This window comes from Manis pentadactyla, chromosome 2 (assembly GCF_030020395.1).
Source record: "Manis pentadactyla isolate mManPen7 chromosome 2, mManPen7.hap1, whole genome shotgun sequence".
Lineage (NCBI taxonomy): Eukaryota > Metazoa > Chordata > Mammalia > Pholidota > Manidae > Manis > Manis pentadactyla.
Window position 1 is genome coordinate 63,531,073 of NC_080020.1, and position 20,797 is coordinate 63,551,869.

Genomic DNA, 20,797 nt, shown 5'->3' on the forward strand with positions numbered 1-20,797 from the left:
GAAGATAGCTAGGTTTGAGTTTTCTCAGGACCCAGGCCAATGGGGCTGAGCACTGGGACAAAAGAAACCCAGGAGATGGTCTTGAGTCAAGAGAGTGCCCCAGGCTGTGGCCTGTCTGAAGGACACTCCAATGGACTCCATAGAGATCACCAGCATCAGATGTTACTCCTGTCTTTCAGATGCCCTTTGGTTCCAGATTCTGTTCTGCCAAGCCTTCCTTTTTCGCAGCTCTTCCCCACCTCTCTCTTTCCAGTTGTCTCTCTGCCTTCCTTCCTTTGTCTGTGGAGATGAAAGTAGAAGTAAAAATTTAGGAATTCTTCCAGGTAATTCTGGCTCTATTTAATTGTAACAAAACAGGTGATCTTCATGTAAGCTTTCTCATTTTCTTTCACCCATTTGATCAACATTTTAGTGTGTTTTTATTTCTCCCTTTTCTTTTTCAAGTTTGCTAAGCACTTGTGATGGGTACAGTTATTTTTGGGAAGTAACCACACTGGGCTTTCCTGCTTCTTTTTAAGTGAGAAAAAACAAATTGGCAATTTAAGGAGTTCCTCAACTTCTGATGTGTTATGATCTCTTAAAGGAGGGGGAAGGGGTTTCAGGCCTAGAAGGACATTCTGCATCTGCTGCCTTGTCATGCTTTCCTCCTCACCGGACCACATCCTTTGGATTGGGGGATATCGCTGGTGTCTTTTTACAAATTTGGGACTTTTCTTTTTTCAATACAGCTTGCAGGAATAGGAAAAGGAGATATTCCCAGGGTCCTTTACTTTCTTAAATGTAATAGTGGATCATCATTAAGACAGACATTTTTATATTTACAATAGCACCTATAAACCATGAGCCACAATTCAGTTTGACTGGTAAAAGGGCAAACGAAATCCAATAAATTTCTTGTTCTCTTAAGGTTAGTAGATGTGAATAGAACCATTTAACTCTGAAATAATTTAACTTGATGAATTAAAATTGCTGCTCAACATAATAACCCAGTAAAGACTATTCACGGAATTAAAATGTTCTTTTCAGACAATACAATACAATTTGTACATTTGCACATTAAAAATAAAGAAGACTTTTGTTGAGCTCTGGTGAATACACCAGCTGAAAAATAAAACAAACTAAACACCCTTCTTTTTGAAATCTCTTTGGTAAGGAAAATTAGATATTTAAGATTTTCTCCCTCCTTAGTTCTTTTAAAAATGTATCACAAAAGAATATGGAAATTGTTCTACAGAAATTAACTGAACAACTTGAAAATAAAAGAGTGATTTACACCCCTTTTTATGAATACTGGGAAGATGTTTGAGAAGACAGCACCAGTTTCATCTGACAGAGCCACTGCATTCCACGGTGTCTGGAGGCCCCATTCACATCAGTGCCCGGGTGAACATTTCCCCATGGAGTGGATGGTACCGCCTGGTGTGCAGTCTAAGCCGCACAGCTGTAAGTGGAGGCTCTGCCCTAGAATCTCTTTTATATTACCTTTAGAATAATAATAATAATAATGATAACTGTTTGCATGTCCAGTAAATTTTAGCTTATCCTATCTGACATATAAACAAGTTAGGCAGGCAATCTCAAAAGGACTGTACCTCAGAGACAGCAGGGAGAGCTGTTGGCAGGGCTGGCTGGCTTATAAAAATAACTGGGGGAGGCAAAGGAGATGTGTGGGTCTGGCAGGAGAAGAAACAATACTGCCTGTGCCAAGACAATGACAGCTGGCATTCCATGAGGTTTTGCTATGGATGAGAGTACTCAAAATTGGGCAACTCCAATATTTTCAATTTTGGGTGGCAGCTTTAATGGTCAGCTGCTGGTCATTCCTGGCCAGATCCTCAACAGATATGCATTATTCACTATTATTTTTAGATCTGCTCTTTCCCCACCCCCTTCTCTCTCCACAATACTGACATTTCATATTGAAACATGGACAAGAATAAATTAAGTTACCTATAGTTGGCCAGATTGGTTTTTCCTATTTAGCTTTCATGATGGTATGAGGGTGACAGAAGAAAACGTTTAAACAGATATGCTTTGATATTTATGAACTGGTGGTATAAATTCAAAATGTAAAATATCAACCTTAAACAACTTAAAATATAATATAATGTTTTCCATATGCAAAATATCCAAGACAAACAGACTTCAGTTTATGAAATTTTTTTTTTTTTGTCTTATTTTTCTTCTGTGGCTCAGACTAAGTTTTCCTGCTTATGGTTTAGTTTTTAAAAGTTGTTGCTACTGGAATCTCTTCAGTAATGTCAACTCTAATGGTTTCTCTCTTCCCATACAATGTTCCCTCAAAGCGGCCTGAGGAAGATGAGTTGGGAATGCAGGTATCAGCTGAACTGTCATGTGTAGTGGGCTTGTACTACCAGTCTTGGCTATATTTTTTCATATGCAAGTTGTGTCATACAAAAACCTGTTTATTTTGCTTGATGATACATGCAAGACAGAGATTTTGGTTAGCACAGATTTAAACATATAAAGATAAAGCATGTCTTGTGAGTTGCTTTCTCTGGGGAGATTATATATATTTTTAGAACAGATCACATTGATTCTCTAGTTGCACTTCTCTGTTATCAGTAGGATGTGTTTGTAAGCTAGCTGGGTCAATGCCAATCTAGAATTCTTGGCATTATTCTCAGGTACCACTTCTTTTGGTACAAGTGACTTTAGTTCCTTTGCCTTTACAACCTTCAGGATTCTGGATTTCATTTAACTGCCATTTTAGCTCTATGGTTCCTTCACCTAGAACTGAAGAACCCTGTAATACTTGGCTATTTTGATTATTAGCTGAGCTGTCTATCACTATCTGTCTCATGGTTTTAAATTGTGTCATTTTTCTCTATTCCCAGTCTCAGTCTTAGCCTGTGCTTAGATTTCTTTGTAAGAATATATAATTCCACATATTGAGAAGCTTACTGGAATTTAATTTCAGTGGTAGTTCCTAGTTAGGATCAGGAAACTAACCTGATTCTTTCCCACCTATGTTCCAGCAAGAGAAGTAACTGTGTCTTCCTTACCTGGACTTCCTCACTGCTTAAAATAAATGTTCAAATAATGCAGATACCCTCCATCCCACCAGCTTCTTCTGTTAGTTCTGTGATAGGGCATGATACAAAATATCCTATTAGAGATGACCAGAAATAATTAGAAATGATCATTTAGAAAATAAATCAGGCAGTAACAGCTGGGCAACAAGTGACTCAGGGATACAGAAAAATGTAGGAGAAACATATTTTGGCTCCAAAGAAAATGAAAGAATGGTTATTATAAGCAAACAGGAGTATTTTCTCTTTGTTTGATGTTTTTACTAAGAGAAATTCAAAATAATTTATGGACATACATTAATAATTAGTTCTCTGTGCATCCCATTTTTTGAATGCTTAAATTGAGGCATATGGATAATGATTGATTTATTCAAAGCACTCAGCATGTCAGTGGTTGAATTTTGTTGAGATCCCTCATTCACTGTAGACCACACTGCATATAATGACCTATGTATAATTCATCTCAGCTTCATCCAAATTAGGAGTTGACATTTTTTGGTAACATAAATCATAGCTTCTTGTCAGTAAAAGAACCCTAGTGTGGGAAACTCAGAACTGCTAGAAGGCTCAGTATACTGCTAACTGTGTTGTTTTTGTACAAAATTTGAGAGAATCTAATAGTGTGCCACCTTTATGTTGGCACATGCATGCATATGTTTATTGATGAAGTTGATTTTTCTTCAGCCCAGGTATTTCCTGGGCAAGCAGGAAAGGAGATCATTCTGAGGATTTTCTCCTGGGTGGTTCAACATGAATTAACAATAAAAATGCATTAAAAATGCTTTTGGTTCAAAAATTATTCAGTAATGATTTTAGAATAACTATGAGGCTAAGAAATGGAATTGGGCTGTTTTATTTCAAATTTGTAGACATTTTTGGAATTTTAAAAATCTTTTCTGTCTATAGCTGTGTGACCGCCCTTCTCTTTTAAGTCTCTCCCTGTTGTAACAGTGAATATCTAAGAACGTAGGCCCAGTTTTGCTTCTTTAGTGTGTAGAAGTCCCTGACTCCAGACAGTCTGAGATCAAGCTGAGCTATGATGTACATATAAAGGAAGAAGAGACCAAGACACAGAGAAGACCAGGTGACACTGGAAGATGTGTTTGAACTTTGATTCCAAATGTTAACCAAGGCTCTCCCTTTATCTTTCTACAACATAAGAAATAAATTTACCACATGCATATTGACATGGATAAAAATTCTAGCTAGGAATCGTCTAGATGCCACATATACTTTACTGCATAGTATTTTCTATTAGATATACTGTGAGGAAATTGGCTGGTTTGTTGTTAACATTTTTCTTTCATAGAATAGTTTCTTACTCTACAGCCTGAGAAATACCTATGGTTAAATTCTATTTAAGTTTAGAAGTCTATAAAGACACTAATTCATTATACTTGCTTTAACTTATTACAAAATCATTTCAGTAAACTCTAACATTTTAAAATAGCACAAGTTTAAGTGCATGCTTAGAGTTTTCTATAATAATACATTGGCTTCACCTAGCCAGAATTCTTAATGAATGGGAGTTTAAAAATTTAACTGTCTTTTCTGAGAAAGTATCATAATATCAAAGCTGCTCATAGGGAGTTAAATTTTAAAAATCTACCTTAGGATGTTTGCCTTGATCAGTGTATGTCCAGCATTTGTCTTCCACATCTTCTGTATCTATCATTCTCTCTAAATCACTGATGTTGATAAAGATAACCCTGATGGCCTGGAACACACAAAATAAAAAGAAAGATTAGCTTACATTCTAGTGACTAGCAACATGAATATCAATATATTTTTAAAATATTTTCTATAAAAATGGTTGAAATGAAAAAAAAAGGGCCTTAGGCTAAGACTATAATAATTAGAAAATTAAAGCAATCATAACCATCCACAACCTAACCGGTAGTAAAAATAGGGGTTCGGTGTTTGCCAGAATTCATTATTTTGCAGCTCTCTAATTTAATATACATGTAGTTATAACAAATGAAAGAAATAGGCTTGTGTAGTTTTCACAGTGTTATTAAAATGGTCCAAAACAGTCTAGGCAATAGCAAGAAAAAAATTAATTCATTCAGGGTCATATGGTGCATCACTAATAGAGTGGGAATTAACATTAAAAATCTATCTTCCTTATTAAAACTTTTTCCCGGAGACATTGGGAACACTACCATTTTAACATCTAAACATACATTAAAAGTCATAAACCAATATTTAGGAGTAAAAATCAAATGCTAGCACAATAAGTTCCATGAAATTGTTTACATTATTTATTGCACTGGAATTTTACCATTGCTTGAAACAAGAAGGCTGGAGCTTAAAAATGTTTGCTGATAATGAAAAATTATTGTTGAATTCACATTACAACATCTAATTACTCACAAATACAAGTTAAATTGCTCATATATACTTTTGAAGATGAATGATGCATATAATCCATCAAACCACCTACCATTTCATCCATCTTCCCAGTACTGAGAGTTTACATAGCATCTGCCCTAATATTGATACATATATTATAATATCAAGAGGATTGTGAATGCTGAGGTAAACATTCAACATTTTTACCAGTTCTATTTTACACTCACTATTTTACATTGGGTTAAGAATTGGGTATGTAATGAGAGGTACACAAAACAGATAATTATAAGGCAAAAAACCCTCAAATTTATTTGCAAGACTAGAAACAGGGGTCTGATGCAAGAGATTAGTTGCAGATGTCTATGATATGAAAAATTAATCTAAATATCTGTACAAATTTTTCCATTAATTAGAGAAAAGGATATATTGCTTTAGGAAGTTGAAGAGAAGGCCTCAGAAAAACCTCATGATCTAGGTTTTATGTTTGTGACCTTAATTAAGCCAAGTAATTCTGGTAGTTTAAATACATAAGAATTTATGCATAAGTTAGCCATCTCCATAACTTCATTAAACCCTCTATGGGGAAATAGGGATGTGGATATGTGGGCAGAGAGGATAGTACAATTACATCTCGAAATGCCTAATGAAGCATCATTTTTGAGATATAATAGTAGATGGTTGTCTTTTCCAAGATGTTTTACATTTCTAAAATATAGGTTACGTATTAACATTATTTAAAATTACACAAGGCAGATATGATATATTAATGTCAAAAGGAAAGTATTGGCAATTATTTTTGTAGGTCTTCCTTATACTCAATATTAAAGATTTATGAGTCACAATTTAAGTAAAATATAAAATACCTTACTGGTATGTCAGGTTGTCATTGTCTCCTGTATTTCACCACAAAAAGTACATTGATCATTTCATAGAATTTTTAAAAGCTGGAAGCTTCCAATAATTTTTATTTTGCTAGTATGAATGAGCATGTTATCAACAATGAAGGCATAATAATCACTTCAAATTAAACAGACAAATCAAATTAATACATATTTATTGAAGACCTACATCTGAAGGAATCTATATACTAGGCACAAATTAGTCCTGACTTTCTATGTTGACAAAGGGTTTTCAAGTGACCAGGGAGCTAAGATCAATACCTTTTTGCTGTGTTATGTTGCTTTTCTCTTTACTATTTATATATGAGGTGTAGCTACCATCAAAGTGAGAAGATTCACATTTGCTAAGTATGAAAATAGCACATGCAAAACCAGTATGAAACCAAATATGTCCTGCAGTGGAAAGAACAATGGGCTCATTTAAACTTTGTACTAAATTATTTTTGTGATGTTGGAACTTGCCTTGTCTCAGTTTCTCCATTTGTAAAGTAAGAAGTTTGTAATATTCAATGCTGCATTGATAAATATGGTTTTATAAATATAGCCTAAAGCCAGGTATTTAACTGTAATATCAGAAGGTCTACCAAATTTTCTTTATTTGGTCTTAACTCATAAATGATGGATATTAAAGTTCTTGTCCAATATTTTCTACATACACTTTTAAAGCAACCTGTGCAACACAGATCATTTATTAGACTCACCAGGAAATACAAACATTTCTTAAAACTGACTAGACTTTCATATACTATCTGTACTCTGTCTTAGTATTCCATAAATAAAAATTATACCTGACATTCCACAATTTTGTTTGAATGCTTGATGGATACTGTATTGAACAAAATCATGATTAAACAGTAATTGCATAAAGCAGCAAGTAGAAGGGGGAATTGTGCCATTTGTGATGAGCCCTGGGCTGTTTGTCTTGCTTTTTCATCAGAAGAGTCATCCATGGGATGGGTAAATCTAAGACCTAATCTATGCCAGAAGTTCGTGGAGATTTTGAGAAGTGCTAATTTTTATTTCCATGAATATTTGAAATTTCTCTTCAGGGGAATTGTAAGGAAGGTGCTAAACAGCTGGGAAGGTGGGGAAACAGGTATTGAAATTCTTGATTAGAAGAATGTAAAAGGTGCCCTATGGGTTTTCTCTCCATCTACTGGTAAATTACACCAAGAATGCCACCTAGCTGAAGATCAACCGGTAAGTCTCCAAGATCTATCAGCAGAGCCTGATTTACTTGTTGGAAATTCTTGTCCTATGCTGTGGTTATACCGCATTTTTGACAGTAATATTTTTCCTTTCCTTTCCTTTCCTTCCTTCCTTCCTTCCTGTCCAAGACACACTGAGCTCTAAAGCATTCAGAAATGTCTAAAAGATCTAAAAGACATAGTTCACATCTTGCAAGGGAAATGAGTGAGCAATACCTGTGGCATGAAGCAGGCCATCATTATTTCCCCTAATTAACAAAAAATGCCATGGGGACTCAGAGGTTTGAGGGATCCTTTCCAGCTTCAGTGAGCAGGAATCAGTCATTTCTCGATGTAGTCCTTTTTTCCTTTGGTGGTCCCTGGCATGTAGGAATGATTAGGCATGGGATGCTGCTGCTCATCCCTGGTACGTGTCAGTGGACAGAGTTAGGGAATATATGCATGAATATAAATAAATATATGCATACACATTTCCATCTTTATTTTTAAACTTATGTGTATATCCATATATATATTTATTGAGGCACATACAGTAAAATGCGTACATCTTAGTGTACAGCTCAATTAATTTCGACATGTGTATATACTCATGTAACCATCACCCAGTATGCGTATGTTTTTAAAGTTGTAAGTTCATGCCAACACCTCCAATTCCAGTTCAAACTAGGCTTCATGGTAGATGTCTCACTTTCCTTCTTGTAACTTCCCTCCCTAACACTGAGAAACTTGGCATTTTTTGTCATCAATATTATCGTTAATATTATTCCCTGTATATAACCAAGCTACCTTTGCAGTTCTTGGCTCCTCCCACATGCAGAAGCTCTCATCCCACCCGTGCTCTGACATTCTGTTACCGGCCACCTTACCACAGAATGCCTACTTATTCAGGCCAGGCCACGGCGCCTTGCGTCATAGGGTCAGCTGACATGTAGGTTGCTCAATAAATATTTGACTGATTAATGTATCTCAACAGTACAATGTTTGGGGTTTTCACAGAGCAGCATACTGTTCCAAGAACAGTAGTTTCCTGTAATGCTAACAATTTTAGGCCTTATTTCTATGTTAAAATTATACTACATTAGTGTCAAACTCAAATCCAGTTATTTCATTTAAGACAATAGAAATGAAATATGCAAGTATATTTTGGATGATGAGATTTGAAAAGGCTTAAGATCAATGAAGAGGAAGGTAAAGGATTTTCTGTTGGCACTTTAAACTGACTCATATAATAATTTAATTCCCCCTGGTTTGAAAAAGAAAAACAAATGAGGTGTTTGAAGATACAATGTAAAATAATGCAAAGGACACAGAAAGGAGGGTAAAGAATTTTTGAAAAATCCTTTGGTTAGTTCATGGTATTATTTAGCTATATCAAGAATATAAACTATTTTTTAGTTCATATCGAATAGAAAGAAAAAAAGTGAGAAAAATTTATTCTTAATCTTACAAAGTTTAAACATAGGCAAGATATTTCTTGACTTACCAAGAGGTTATGTCCTGATAAACCCATCATAAATTTAAAATATCATAAGTCAAAAATGCATTTAATACACCTAATCTAATGAACATCATAGCTTAGCCTAGCCTACCTTAAACCTGCTCAGACACATTCACCAACAGTTGGGCAAACTCATCTAACACAAGGCCTATTTTATAATAAAGTGTTGACTATCTCATGTAATTTTTTGAGCCCTATACTGAAAGTGAAAACCAGAATAGTTTCATGGGTACAGAGCGGTTGGAAGTGTATCAGTTGTTCACCCTCATGATTGCACGGCTGGCTGGAGGCTGCGGCTTGCTGCGCCCGCCCACATCATGGCAGAGTATAATACTGTATTGTACCAGCCCAAGGAAAGATCAAAATTCAAAATTTGAAGTACGGACTCTACTGAATGTGTATCCTTTTCCCACCATTGTAAAGTGGAAAATCATAGGTTGAACCATTGTTAGGTCAGGGACTGTCTGCAATAAGAAATAAAGATGTATAGAAAAAAATCTTCATATTATATATTTATTTAACTAAATTATGGCTTGGGAAATAAGGCTTAACATAGGTTGCAACCACATACTAATAACAATTAGTCAGCATATGTAAACCAGAGTAATACTGATCAGTGTATGTTATTAGTGGAGTGTCAATGGCTTGGTGATGGCCAGAAGATTCATGTCAGCTCCTACTGGGTAAGGGCTCCTGTGACTATAGATCCGCCATGGGTATTCCCATTTGCCTTGTTCTTTGCCCCAACAGACTCAGTTCACTTGGAATAGAGTTATTAGTGGCAGCCTTTTTAATTCTGGAAAGTGTTTCAGCTTGAATGATTAATTATATGGTCATCCTAACTTTAGACAGAATTTGGAGACAGACAGCTGAGGGATCTCAACTTTTATTTGTCACTTTGTCCCACAGCAAATAAGGCCATTTTCATTAAATCATTCAAAGTCACATCGGCCTAGTTCCTCTCCAGGTTACATATAAATGCAAATTGGACCAATCAGCTCCATTTTACTCCATCTGTAACTTCTGGGTGGTCTTCAAAGAAAACTCTACTTGGTGTGTGTTTTAATGATGCAAGGGAAATTTCACAGACCGCTAAAATGAGGGTGGGAGGTCTGTCATTGAGAGAGAGGAGAAAAGCTTTTCTAGCTACAGCTGTCACCTGAAACTTTAGCCACTGTTTACTGAGTGATATACTTTGTTCACAGCAATCTACTTTCCCCATAATATCCAGATAAATTCTGAATACCATGTTATTCAAGGTGATGTCATGGATTAAAAATGTAATTTGGCATTCTTTGTCCACAGTATTCAATGTTGACAAAATAGGCTGTCAATGCTGCCTTTTGTGTAATGAAAGGAAAAGAAGCTTTAATAGGATTTCATACTTTGGTTGTGTGATTCAATACTAATACAGTACACTCAGGTGCAAAATTATTAGTAATATAAAACTTTCACATTGAGTATTAAGATAGGAATGGGATTTCTGTCTGTCAAGATTAACTGAAAAATTCAAGGCTTGATTGTGAAATATAATATAAAGTCTTAAAGACCACCTTGTCTGATCAAATCCACCAACAGAAAATTCTGTGTATACAAATACGATGTGATGCAACAACACTTGATCGTAAAGACACTGTGAAATCTTCAATCCATCTTGGATGAAGTTGAAAAAAAAAAACCCATGTGAGGAAGTGGTATCAAGATATAGAAAATGAAAACAGTATGTTCGAAAGATGAAAGAAAAAAAATCAAAGCAAGGAAGAAAGAAAATATAGTGGCTGTCTCCAAGGATAAAATTTAAAAAAAGGAAACAAGAAATCTAAATGCCACTGCTCCAATAAGGTGGTAATATAACAATTTGCATTTTCTTGCTTACAAACGGCTGACTTTTCAAGAGATATTTTTGGAAATAGATTCCAAGCTTTTTTTTTTTTCATTTTAATCAGTCCTTTGGGGTTGAAAAAGCAGATAGTTACCCAGTGTTATCCAGGATCGATCTAGATCTCTATCTCATCTATATATCTACTCATATACCATCTATGTCTATATATCATACCTATATATATCATATATATCTCCTATAGAGACAGTGACCTCCTCACTCAAGCCTTTGTCTACCACCTAAAGCTTATCAGTTCTTCAAGCATCAGGCAAATTGGAATTTTGGAGACAAACATGATAGCTGGTTTGGGTGTTACGTGATACTATTCCATTGGCCAAAAAGGTCTTTTTGCTTAATACTGAAAATAACTTACAAAGTATAGTTGTTTACATCTTAGCAAACCAAAAATAAGAGCTATCCATGCCCTCACTTGGATATATTATGGCATTCAGTCTCAAGGATTTGGACTCACTCCAACAGTGAATTGCTCTCAGAAGTTTTAGCCCAAGAGTAGGAGTGTCTTTATTTACACCTCCTGTTCATAGAGATATAGAATCACAGGGCTGTGGAAGAGAAGGCTCCTTAGAGAGCCCCTGTGCCAGGATTGGCCCTCACAGTATTCCTTCCACTGCCCTATGAATCAATAGTCTCCCAAAGGTTGAGAAAACATGGAAGCACCAATACTTAGCCTGAGATTGAAGAGGACCAGAATATGCCACCCTAAAATTTGCTTCTTTGATATGAATTATTTTGATCTAATGGCTATTGAAATCCAGCTGATGCAGGAAAAGATCTAAAAACAAAAGTTTCCCTTTTATAAAGGAAATTCCCATTTGTAAAAGTGTTTCCTTCTCCTTTATCAGGAGAGGGACTCTTAACAACTTATCAAGGGAGAAGGCACTGATGTAAATATGCCATAACAAAGCTTATTAAATTACCCTGGTTACCATATTTTTCCTGGTCAGCTTCTCATAACTTGGCCTTGCTGTCTGGAATCTCAAACACCTTTTCCTTTGTTTAGCCTAAGACAGTATAGAAGCCCAAGTTCTGACCAGCCCTTTGAGTTACTCATCACTGGGTGCTCTCAGGTGTATGTGTGATGTTCAGATTAATTAACTGCTATTTGTTTTTCTCTAGCTAATCATTTTTAGTCAGTCTAATTTACAGGGCCTTAGTTGGAGAACTTAAGATGGGAAGGGTTTTTTCCTCCCCTACGAGATTCACTAGTACTTGCTTCTCTATACATACACAGCAAAAGATCAGCAAAAGTTAATAATTTTTCTCACCCCAAAAGAAGTATTTTGTTTGGCAGCATAATGAAGCTCTTTGCTAGTCATTTGGGTAGCTCTGTGAAAATTATAGATCAGAAAGCCATATGGATGAAAGACATATATATATATAATCATATTATTAAACAAATCAAATTTCCCCCCAATACTGGTATTATTAAAAATACCATATTTTGAGCATTTAATGTACATAATTATAACCAAAACCTGGTATTTCAAAAAAACAAAGAAAAATTAAGCAATTTTAGTATATATTTTCTTTGCTTAAATTTACAAATCAAAGCAACTTAATATTTACTTACAATATATATTCTAAGTTTTTTATTTATTATTTTAGTGCTTAATAATAATGACTATCGGTGGCTAAATGTATGCATAGACAAAAACAAACAGCAAAACTGGACATTGATGTCTTCTTTCTTTCCTCATCCTTTAACCACTGTTTCTTAAAATGTTCTGTGAGAAACCACCTCATTTGAATTTGTAAATCTAGAGCCTTGGGGCCCATCAGAGCTGTGTAATCATAATGTCGAGGCTGTGGCCATTTATTTTCAAGTCTTGCATGTGATTCTTATGCCTTAACATTTGTTAATATTCCTTTTTGCCTCCTTCTGACAGCAAATACACCTTTATCTTTTTTAACTGCTTCCTTCAAATGCTTTCCTTCAGCTTTTTTTGCTTATTTGCTCACCCTCAACACCACCTCCACATTAAAAGAAAGATTCTTGATGTGCCAGTATATGGTTACATACTTCACTTATTCCAAGCAGCCAACCTGCAACTCAGTGATAAAAAGCGAATGAGCAATGGGCTGTGGAAGATTCTATAAGGTCATTCCTCACTTCCAAAAAATAATTCAAAGAGGATGTCCAGTCTTGGGCCAGTGGTATTATCCTCATGAATAAAAGGACAGGTCATTAATCATTAATTGTCATGCTGCTGCGAATACTGCAGAGTGGTTTCCAAAGACCATTCTTCTTCCCTGATCCCTGGTCATGTTATTCTTGCAGTAGAAGTTGATCAGACCTCATTTCTGGGCACCAGTTAAGTCAGATATAGAAGTAGACAGGACAGGAAGGGTGGAGTGGGGTGGAGTGCACGACAAGAGGATAAGAGTTTTAAGCAACAGGATGTAGCATTGTCTTTCCTGTTGAACCTTCTCTCAATAACACTAACTCTTTTCCTATAAAGAGAGAAGGGTAAAGAAGTCTTGGTTCTAAGGACAGTAGTGATGAGTCCTCCTGTCCTCTGGAAGAATTTGACCATTCTTAATCTACTTTTAAAATGTTGAGAGTGGAGCTTGGAACAGAAGGTTTCAGGAGCAGGACAAGGGCCCTGAAATTTCTAAGGGTCATTGTGTCATGGAGTTGGATCAATGGATCATCTTGGTGGGGTGAGGAGAGTGGGGAAGATGAATAAGGAAATTAGAAGATAGGGGGAGTCCTAATGGTGTGTAGGTAAAATGGCAATATTTCCAGAATCTCTTGCTGGGCCTTAGTGCATCTCCATATCAATTAGTTGTTTCCAACAGATGGTGAGAAGTAGTCCATATCAATAGGTAATTACAAGGGCCAGCAAGAGCATATCTGGACTGGAGAAGTTAGGTGGGGTCTCTTCTTCTGCAGCGGGGTCTCAAGAGACACGGGAGAGCAGAAGTAGACTGCTTGTAAGAAATAAACGGGTTTCTCCCACTTTATCTCTTCCTTTGACTGACTTCAGTTTCAAAGGTATTTGCCCTGGGATTTTCTCCCCGGGGTTACATGGTGGAATTCAGGAACTTTATGCTTAACATGAAAGTAAAGATTGTAGTGTTGTTATCAGATGTCACACAGATAGAGTGAAAAGTTGAAAAATTAGAATTGAAATGCAGGCAGGGCTGTATAGTTAAGACTTGATTATGATTCTCAGAGAAAGTTCATAAGCAGACAAGAATACTATCTCCCCTTTCACAGAAGATATGGTGTCTTTTTCTATTTCTTTGTTTCTCTCAAAATTTGTTGGGATGTTGGTTAATTCAATTCTTTTTCCTGAGCATAACTTTAATTAATAATACATTTTAAAAATGACAACAAAGATCATCTTTCACTTCACAGATGAAGAAAAAATATGCATAAAATTGGTTCTCATAGGAGTCTTTTAAACTTTGTAGTAAATCTCTCCTTTTAACTTCATGTGGATTCAAATATTTCTTGAGCCCATAATGTCCCCTAACACAACAAGATATGATCAAAGCCTGTTTTTTACATCTTTAGCCTATTCTAGGCATGTTAATTCTATTTACTCTCATATACTTGCAGCATTAATAAAATAATTTCATTTGATTTTAGAATAAAATCTAGGTCACTAAATAAAATAGAGATTAAGTAATATACAGGCTAACATATGTATGTGATATATTATCAAGAGATTAAATAGAAACTTAGAAGTTAAATGATAATACACTTCAGAACACAGTGCTATTTGTATTGATTTTATTCCATATGAGACATAAAAGGACCCACTCTCCTCTCTGTCCCATTCATCCCTTCATTCCTTCATTCATCCAATTCTAATTGGGGTCTACATTGTGCAAGATACTGTGCCAAATGTTTAAGAAAAGTGCTAGGAGGGATTGCAAATGTTTTGTAAAACCAATATTAAATCATGCTCTGACTCCTAGTAGGTGTTCCATAAATATTAGTTGAATGAACTGTAGAATCAACACTTTCCCTGTTTTTTGCTGGGCATATATTGGCCCTCAGTATGCCTCTTGGTAAGTTGTTTTAGGTGCAAAAATAAATAATAATAAATATGCAAAATGCAATAATAATAGTAATAATAATAATGATAATGAAATTATAGATTTCCCAATGATATAGACATACATACTGGTTTAAGTTAGACTTTCATATATTCTTGAAACTTTTTTTGGGAAAGAAAACATCAGAAAATCACAATATTGTAAGTGTTTCAACAAGTTGCTGAATAGATTTTAACCCAAAGATGCAAAGGCGCATGTTCAAGAGTGCTCTCTAGATTCATAGCAATTAGAAAAATCTATTGTCCAAGTCATCAAGGGCAAACTTTCCATTAAGCATACTGAGAATCCTCTTAACAATTACCATGACTACTTCTAAAATAATGACTAATTTAAGAATAGATTATAAAAAGCCATGGGCATCACTGTTAATAAAGAATTTTATTAGGTACTTTCTCACCACTAATGACAGTCAGATTGGGCCATTACTGAATTTGGAGTTCTGACCTCCCTGCAGTTGTCTTTTCAATTGCACACTTCTCACATAATCAAGAGGGATCACACAAATTTCTCCAAACACAGCTGTGCTTGCAAAGAGTAAAGGCTCCCTAATTTCAAGGTATGGAGCCCTTTTTGCTGAAGAAACTGCAATTTTAAGTTATTTAGCATTTATTTGGTACCTTGGTAGGTATCATTGCAGTTTATTTTTTATTTTCCTATTTTCAGAATAATAGAAATGAAGACAGTACAATGTAAGGATAGTTGAAGCCATAGAAGTGAAAGGAAAAATCTATATTAAGTTCTTCAAAGACCTCTTATTCAGGGAAGTGGGAAGTCTTCTAGATTGGGGTGCAAATAGTCGATGCCCACAAGAGACTACCAAAGAAGAGAAGGGAAAGTGTACTCAATGGGAATTGACTCAAGGGTCATGACTTTTCATTCACCAGTGTGCAATCCACAGTTCTCTTCAGGAGTGCCTTTCGGCATGCTCTCAAAAGGTGCTTTCAGACTTCTCTCAGGCGGTCTTCTAACATTCTTTCATGTCAGTGCCGAGTTTGCAGTGTTCCCACACACAAGCCTGTATAAAGCCTCCAGTGACCGATTGCTCAGCTTTATCAGCCTGTGGGTCTCTCCAGGGTATGAGCAAACAACACTGAGGAAAGACATTTCACACCTCCCAGTTCCTAAGCCTATATCTTTATACAAAGCCAGCATATTGTGTACGCCTCAAGCTTTTACAAGAACAATGCAACTAGCCTGGCACCACCACACCCTATCAGCATTTCCCAAAATCCTCGTCTAAGGGACCAGTTATCTGTTATCACAGGAACAAGAGTAAATTTATTTTTGCTTCTGAAAAGAAAAAAATAGTCATTCGACTTTAAAGGATTAACAGATATTAAAATAATATTTGTGTAAGGTTAAGCTCACAGACTGGCAAACAGTGAGCTCTCTTGAACATTAATAATCTGCAGATAATACCTGCTCTATTTCAAAGACTTTAAAGAAAGCCTCTCAGTAGCATGTGGATTAATATGGATGATCAAGAATTCATTTTAGACTCCCAATTTTTAGCTGAATGATCAGAGACCAATGTTCAATTACTGTATCTCATAGCAATCTGAAAATCCATAATCCAAAAACATCCTTTAAAGGGAAACTTCAGATTAAATTGTTCAGCTTGAATGAAGAATAATTCATATTAAATTTCACAAAATTGGTCATCCAGAATAAAGAATTATTTGTGTCATGTTCGATGAGTTACTGGAAAGTATGAGGGTCAAGTTCATTATAAAATCATTACAAATCACACACTGCAGTAGGCTACATGTCAAAGAATCTGCCAAGCACTGTTTTGGACAGTAATGCACAGAACTGGCAAAAATAATCTATAAAGAATGATGTGAGAGGGGAATTAGAGAATAGGGAGGATCTTAATTTGAGTCATTAGAAAGCAGAACTGGAGACAAGGGCTTGTTTATTTGGGGAGGTGATTCAGAGAAATCAGAGCGTAGGACAGGGGAGAATGAAAGAGGGGAAAGAGAGAAAGTCAGTTCAAAATGGTGTGTTCCTTATCAGCGCTGCAGGCACCTAGGCTCGATCCTCTGGGGACCTTCTGATGAGCTACATCACACACTATCACAGAACTTTCCCCTTGTTCCTCTGCTCCTCCCTTCACCAGGGACTGAAAACAGCAGATAATGCTGACAAGCTCTCTTCCTCATTGGAAAAGAGTTGTCCTATAGGATGCTAATTTCTTTGCATACAGATTACACATATATGATTGCTTGTGGTGCTGATTATCATAAATTCTTTATCATAGAGCTAGAGAAGCCCTGGGACAGAAAGCAGGGGGTCTGTCAGACAGCTGAGGTGAGATGCTTTCAGGTTACACCTGCTCCTTGCTGCAGTGACTGAGAGGGTGTGAGCTGAGGCACAAGAGCTATCTGCCCTTTGGATTGCTCATCTCTTCATGTTCTCCATTAAGACTGACTAGTCACAGATTCTTCAGTGTTATAATCAGCTATAATCTCTGTAAAAGATTTATGGCAGGAAGCCATTGTGTGTGTGTGTGTGTGTGTGTGTGTAGCAGTCTATGGTCTCTGTCCTGTGGACTTGTGACTTTAGTTGGTATTCCTGATTTTCCTCCTATACTATTCATTTTAGATTTCTGTCATTCATACCCGGCCCTTCAACTGGTTGAGGTTGCTTACCTAGTGGGGAAACACAGATCTCCATCCACATCTGAGCCTTCATTTGTCTTACTTTCTTTGAGCCAAAGTGTTGTAATTTCCTGCCTATGTTATCACTGGGCATAGAAGCACCAGGTACCACCTCAGTTAACCCCCTGGATTCCAGAAATACTCTAGCTTCTTCACAATAATCGGGATCTATTAACACTGACAATACATAGGAATTGCATTCTTTGCCTATATTTCCACTGGCACTGTCAGCCACAAATGAATAGGTGGTGGTGTTGTCTTCAGGTTGGTGGAGCTTTTACAGTGGGACTATTCCTAGTGGAAACATTCTGCCTTTGGAAACCAGGACCTCTTATTCAGCAGAGCCCAAGTTTTCAGGGATGAGAAGTATGCCTTGTGAAACTGGCTTACTCGGAATTACAGTATGGCTACCATATTTCCACCTGAGGTTTCTGGACCCACGTGTTCCAGCTGTTGGGGATGCACTGATATGTTTTAGTTGCTGACCCAATGTATATACTATACTCTGAAGAATATCCCCCAATCCTGAAGGGGGTGGCTCCCAAGCGGATCTCTTTCCTGAGTTTGTAGCAGCCCATCACATCATGGTTTCAGGGTGGCATGGCATAGGGTAGCACAGTTGGATCCTGTGGTCACTTTCCTATTTTTGCACTTTTTTGTTTTTGCCATAAAATGTTGTAAATTGGTCTGTGGCAATGTTGTGTGAGATACCACATGGACCAGTCAGTCATTCTGTAAAGTCCTTGGATGGTGGTGCTGGTGGGGAGGTCCTGAGCACAGGGAAGGTAAACCAATGTGTGGAGTAGATGTCATTTCTGTGAAGGATAAATCTCTGCCCTCTCCAGGATGGAACAGTCCAGGGTAATCAATCTGTTGGTAAGCCTCACAGCAGTATCAATTCACCCTGTTTATTTCCTTCAAAAACACTTTGTACATTCTGAAATTTAACTTTTTTTGTTAATCCCAGTAAGAATGCAAACTCCTTGAGGTTAGAAGTATTTTCTCTCTTTTTTGTATTATATACTCAGAAAGCTTGCCACAGAGTGGGGACTGGCTAACTAACCCTGTTTGCACCTTGAATTGGTCCTTAGTCTTTGGTAATATACTTCCTTTGGACACCAGTCAGAAGGGAACTTGAATTTATTGAATTCTTTCCACATGCCAGAGAACTTATGGACATTATGTATGATGTAGGTATTGCAATTCTTCCTATTTTATATTTGAGGAAGTGGTTGACAGTAAACTTACTTAGTGTCATACAACTATTTAGTCAGACCTGTGGGTCCAAATTCAGGTTTGTCTGGATCTAAAATGGACGGTCAGGATATTCATGGGATAACAGTTTGGCACCAATTCCTTACTATCCCTTTTAGTGATGATGTGTCAGATTTCTAATACATGTCACAGACACACCCAAAGCTGAATAGAGCCTCTTCCCGCCACAGTCATTTACTCCCGACTCAAGCTGGCGCTACTACCTCTCTCCACTCAGCGGTCTGGTCAGGTAACTCGCAGCTATCTCCAGCTCTCCCCTTCCTCACCTGCTCCCAACTCTTTCTATTAGTGGCAGTATCTATTAAACAAAATGCCAGGCACACCTACATTTTTTGTGATGGCTGTACTACATTTAGGTCTCTGTTACTGACAGCATTTCTATCTCTAACAGAGGAAGATTCAAATGCCATACTATATGGTTCAAAAATGATTACCCACAGTCCTATTGGCCACTTGCCAAGTCCTGTCAGTTTTGCTTCCTAAATATCTCTTAGTTCTGTTCTTTTCTTTAACCAATGTTCCCCAAGCTAGTTTATGTTCTTGTCAGTTTCCACTTAGTTGCTAAACCATAGTGGACACTTGCTGTTTCTGTCTGTACAAAATCTCTTCTCATTTTCTGCTTATAGTGCCCCCACCTTCTTTTAGGTAACAGATACCCACTACTTTTCCAAGTGTTTTAGGCCTGCCTTTCATAGTCCTCTGCCACCTTGGTGATGGAGGTGAGCATTCAGGCTTGGCCAACTGGAGTGTTCTATCCCCTGGCCACAAAGCTTGGTGAAAGTAGCACCGCCTCGTCAGGACATCAGACATTGCCTCTGGGGTTTTCTGAATTGAAGATCCAGTGGCATTGCTCTTTTTTACTCATGTTTTCTACCCTTGGCAATGCCCACATATCCTACCCTGGCATAAATATCCTTATGTTTTTTATTTAATTATATATTAATTTACTTTTTATTTATTTTATTTTATCAAATGTACATCACAGTGGTTTAACAGTCCCCGTCTGCCTCCCCTCTCCCCTGCTCACTCTCCTACCCCTTGGAAACCACTAATCACTTCTCAGGGTCTATGAGTCTAATGCCATTCTGTTTCTTCTGTTTTGCCTTTTATACTCCACAAATAACTAAAATAATATGGTATTTGTCTTTCTCCACCTGGGTTATTTCACTGAGCATAATACCCTCTAGATCCATCCATGTTGTTGCAAATGGCAAGAGTTCTTTTCTTTTTATGGCTGATTAATATCCCATTGTGCATATGTATTCCTTTTTCTTTATCCATTCATCTACTGATGGACACTTAGGTTGCTTCCATATCTTGGCTATTGCAAACAGTGCATCAATAAACAGGGGTGCAAATGTCTTTTTGAATCAGGGATTTTGTTATCCTCAGGTAAATTCCTAGGAGTGGAATTCCTGGGTCAAATGGTATTTCTATTTTTAGATTTTTGAGGAACCTCCATATTGCTTTCCAGAGCAGTTGAACCAATTTACATTCCCACAAACAATGTACAAGTGTTTCCTTTTCTCCACATCCTCACCAGCATTTGTTGTCTCTTGTCTTTTGATGTTGGCCATCCTCACTGGCATGAGGTAATATTTCACTGAGGTTTTAACTTGCACTTACCTGATGATTAGTGATGCGGAGCATCTTTTCATGTGCCTGTTGGCCATTTGTATTTCTTTGGAGAAGTGTCTGTTCAGGTCCTCTGCCCATTTTTTGATCAGGTTATTTGCTTTTTTGGTGTTGAGGTATATAAGTCCTTTATATATTTTGGATGTTAACCCCTTGTTGGATAAGTCATTTACAAATGTATTCTCCCATACTTTAGGGTGCCTTTTTGTTCTCCTGATGGTGTCCTTTGCTGTACAGAAGCATTTT

General features: G+C 36.8%; 1 long non-coding RNA gene across 1 annotated transcript in view; it reads right to left on the reverse strand.

Moving 5' to 3' along the window:
* Positions 1-20,797, reverse strand: part of LOC118932370 (uncharacterized) — a 130,847-nt gene continuing 110,050 nt past the window's right edge. Inside the window, exons 3-5 of the long non-coding RNA XR_005032744.2 lie at positions 4,663-4,770; positions 3,027-3,103; positions 1-279 (exon numbers count right to left, since the gene is read on the reverse strand). This is a non-coding gene — a long non-coding RNA (uncharacterized LOC118932370). The remainder of the gene's footprint in view (positions 280-3,026; positions 3,104-4,662; positions 4,771-20,797) is intronic.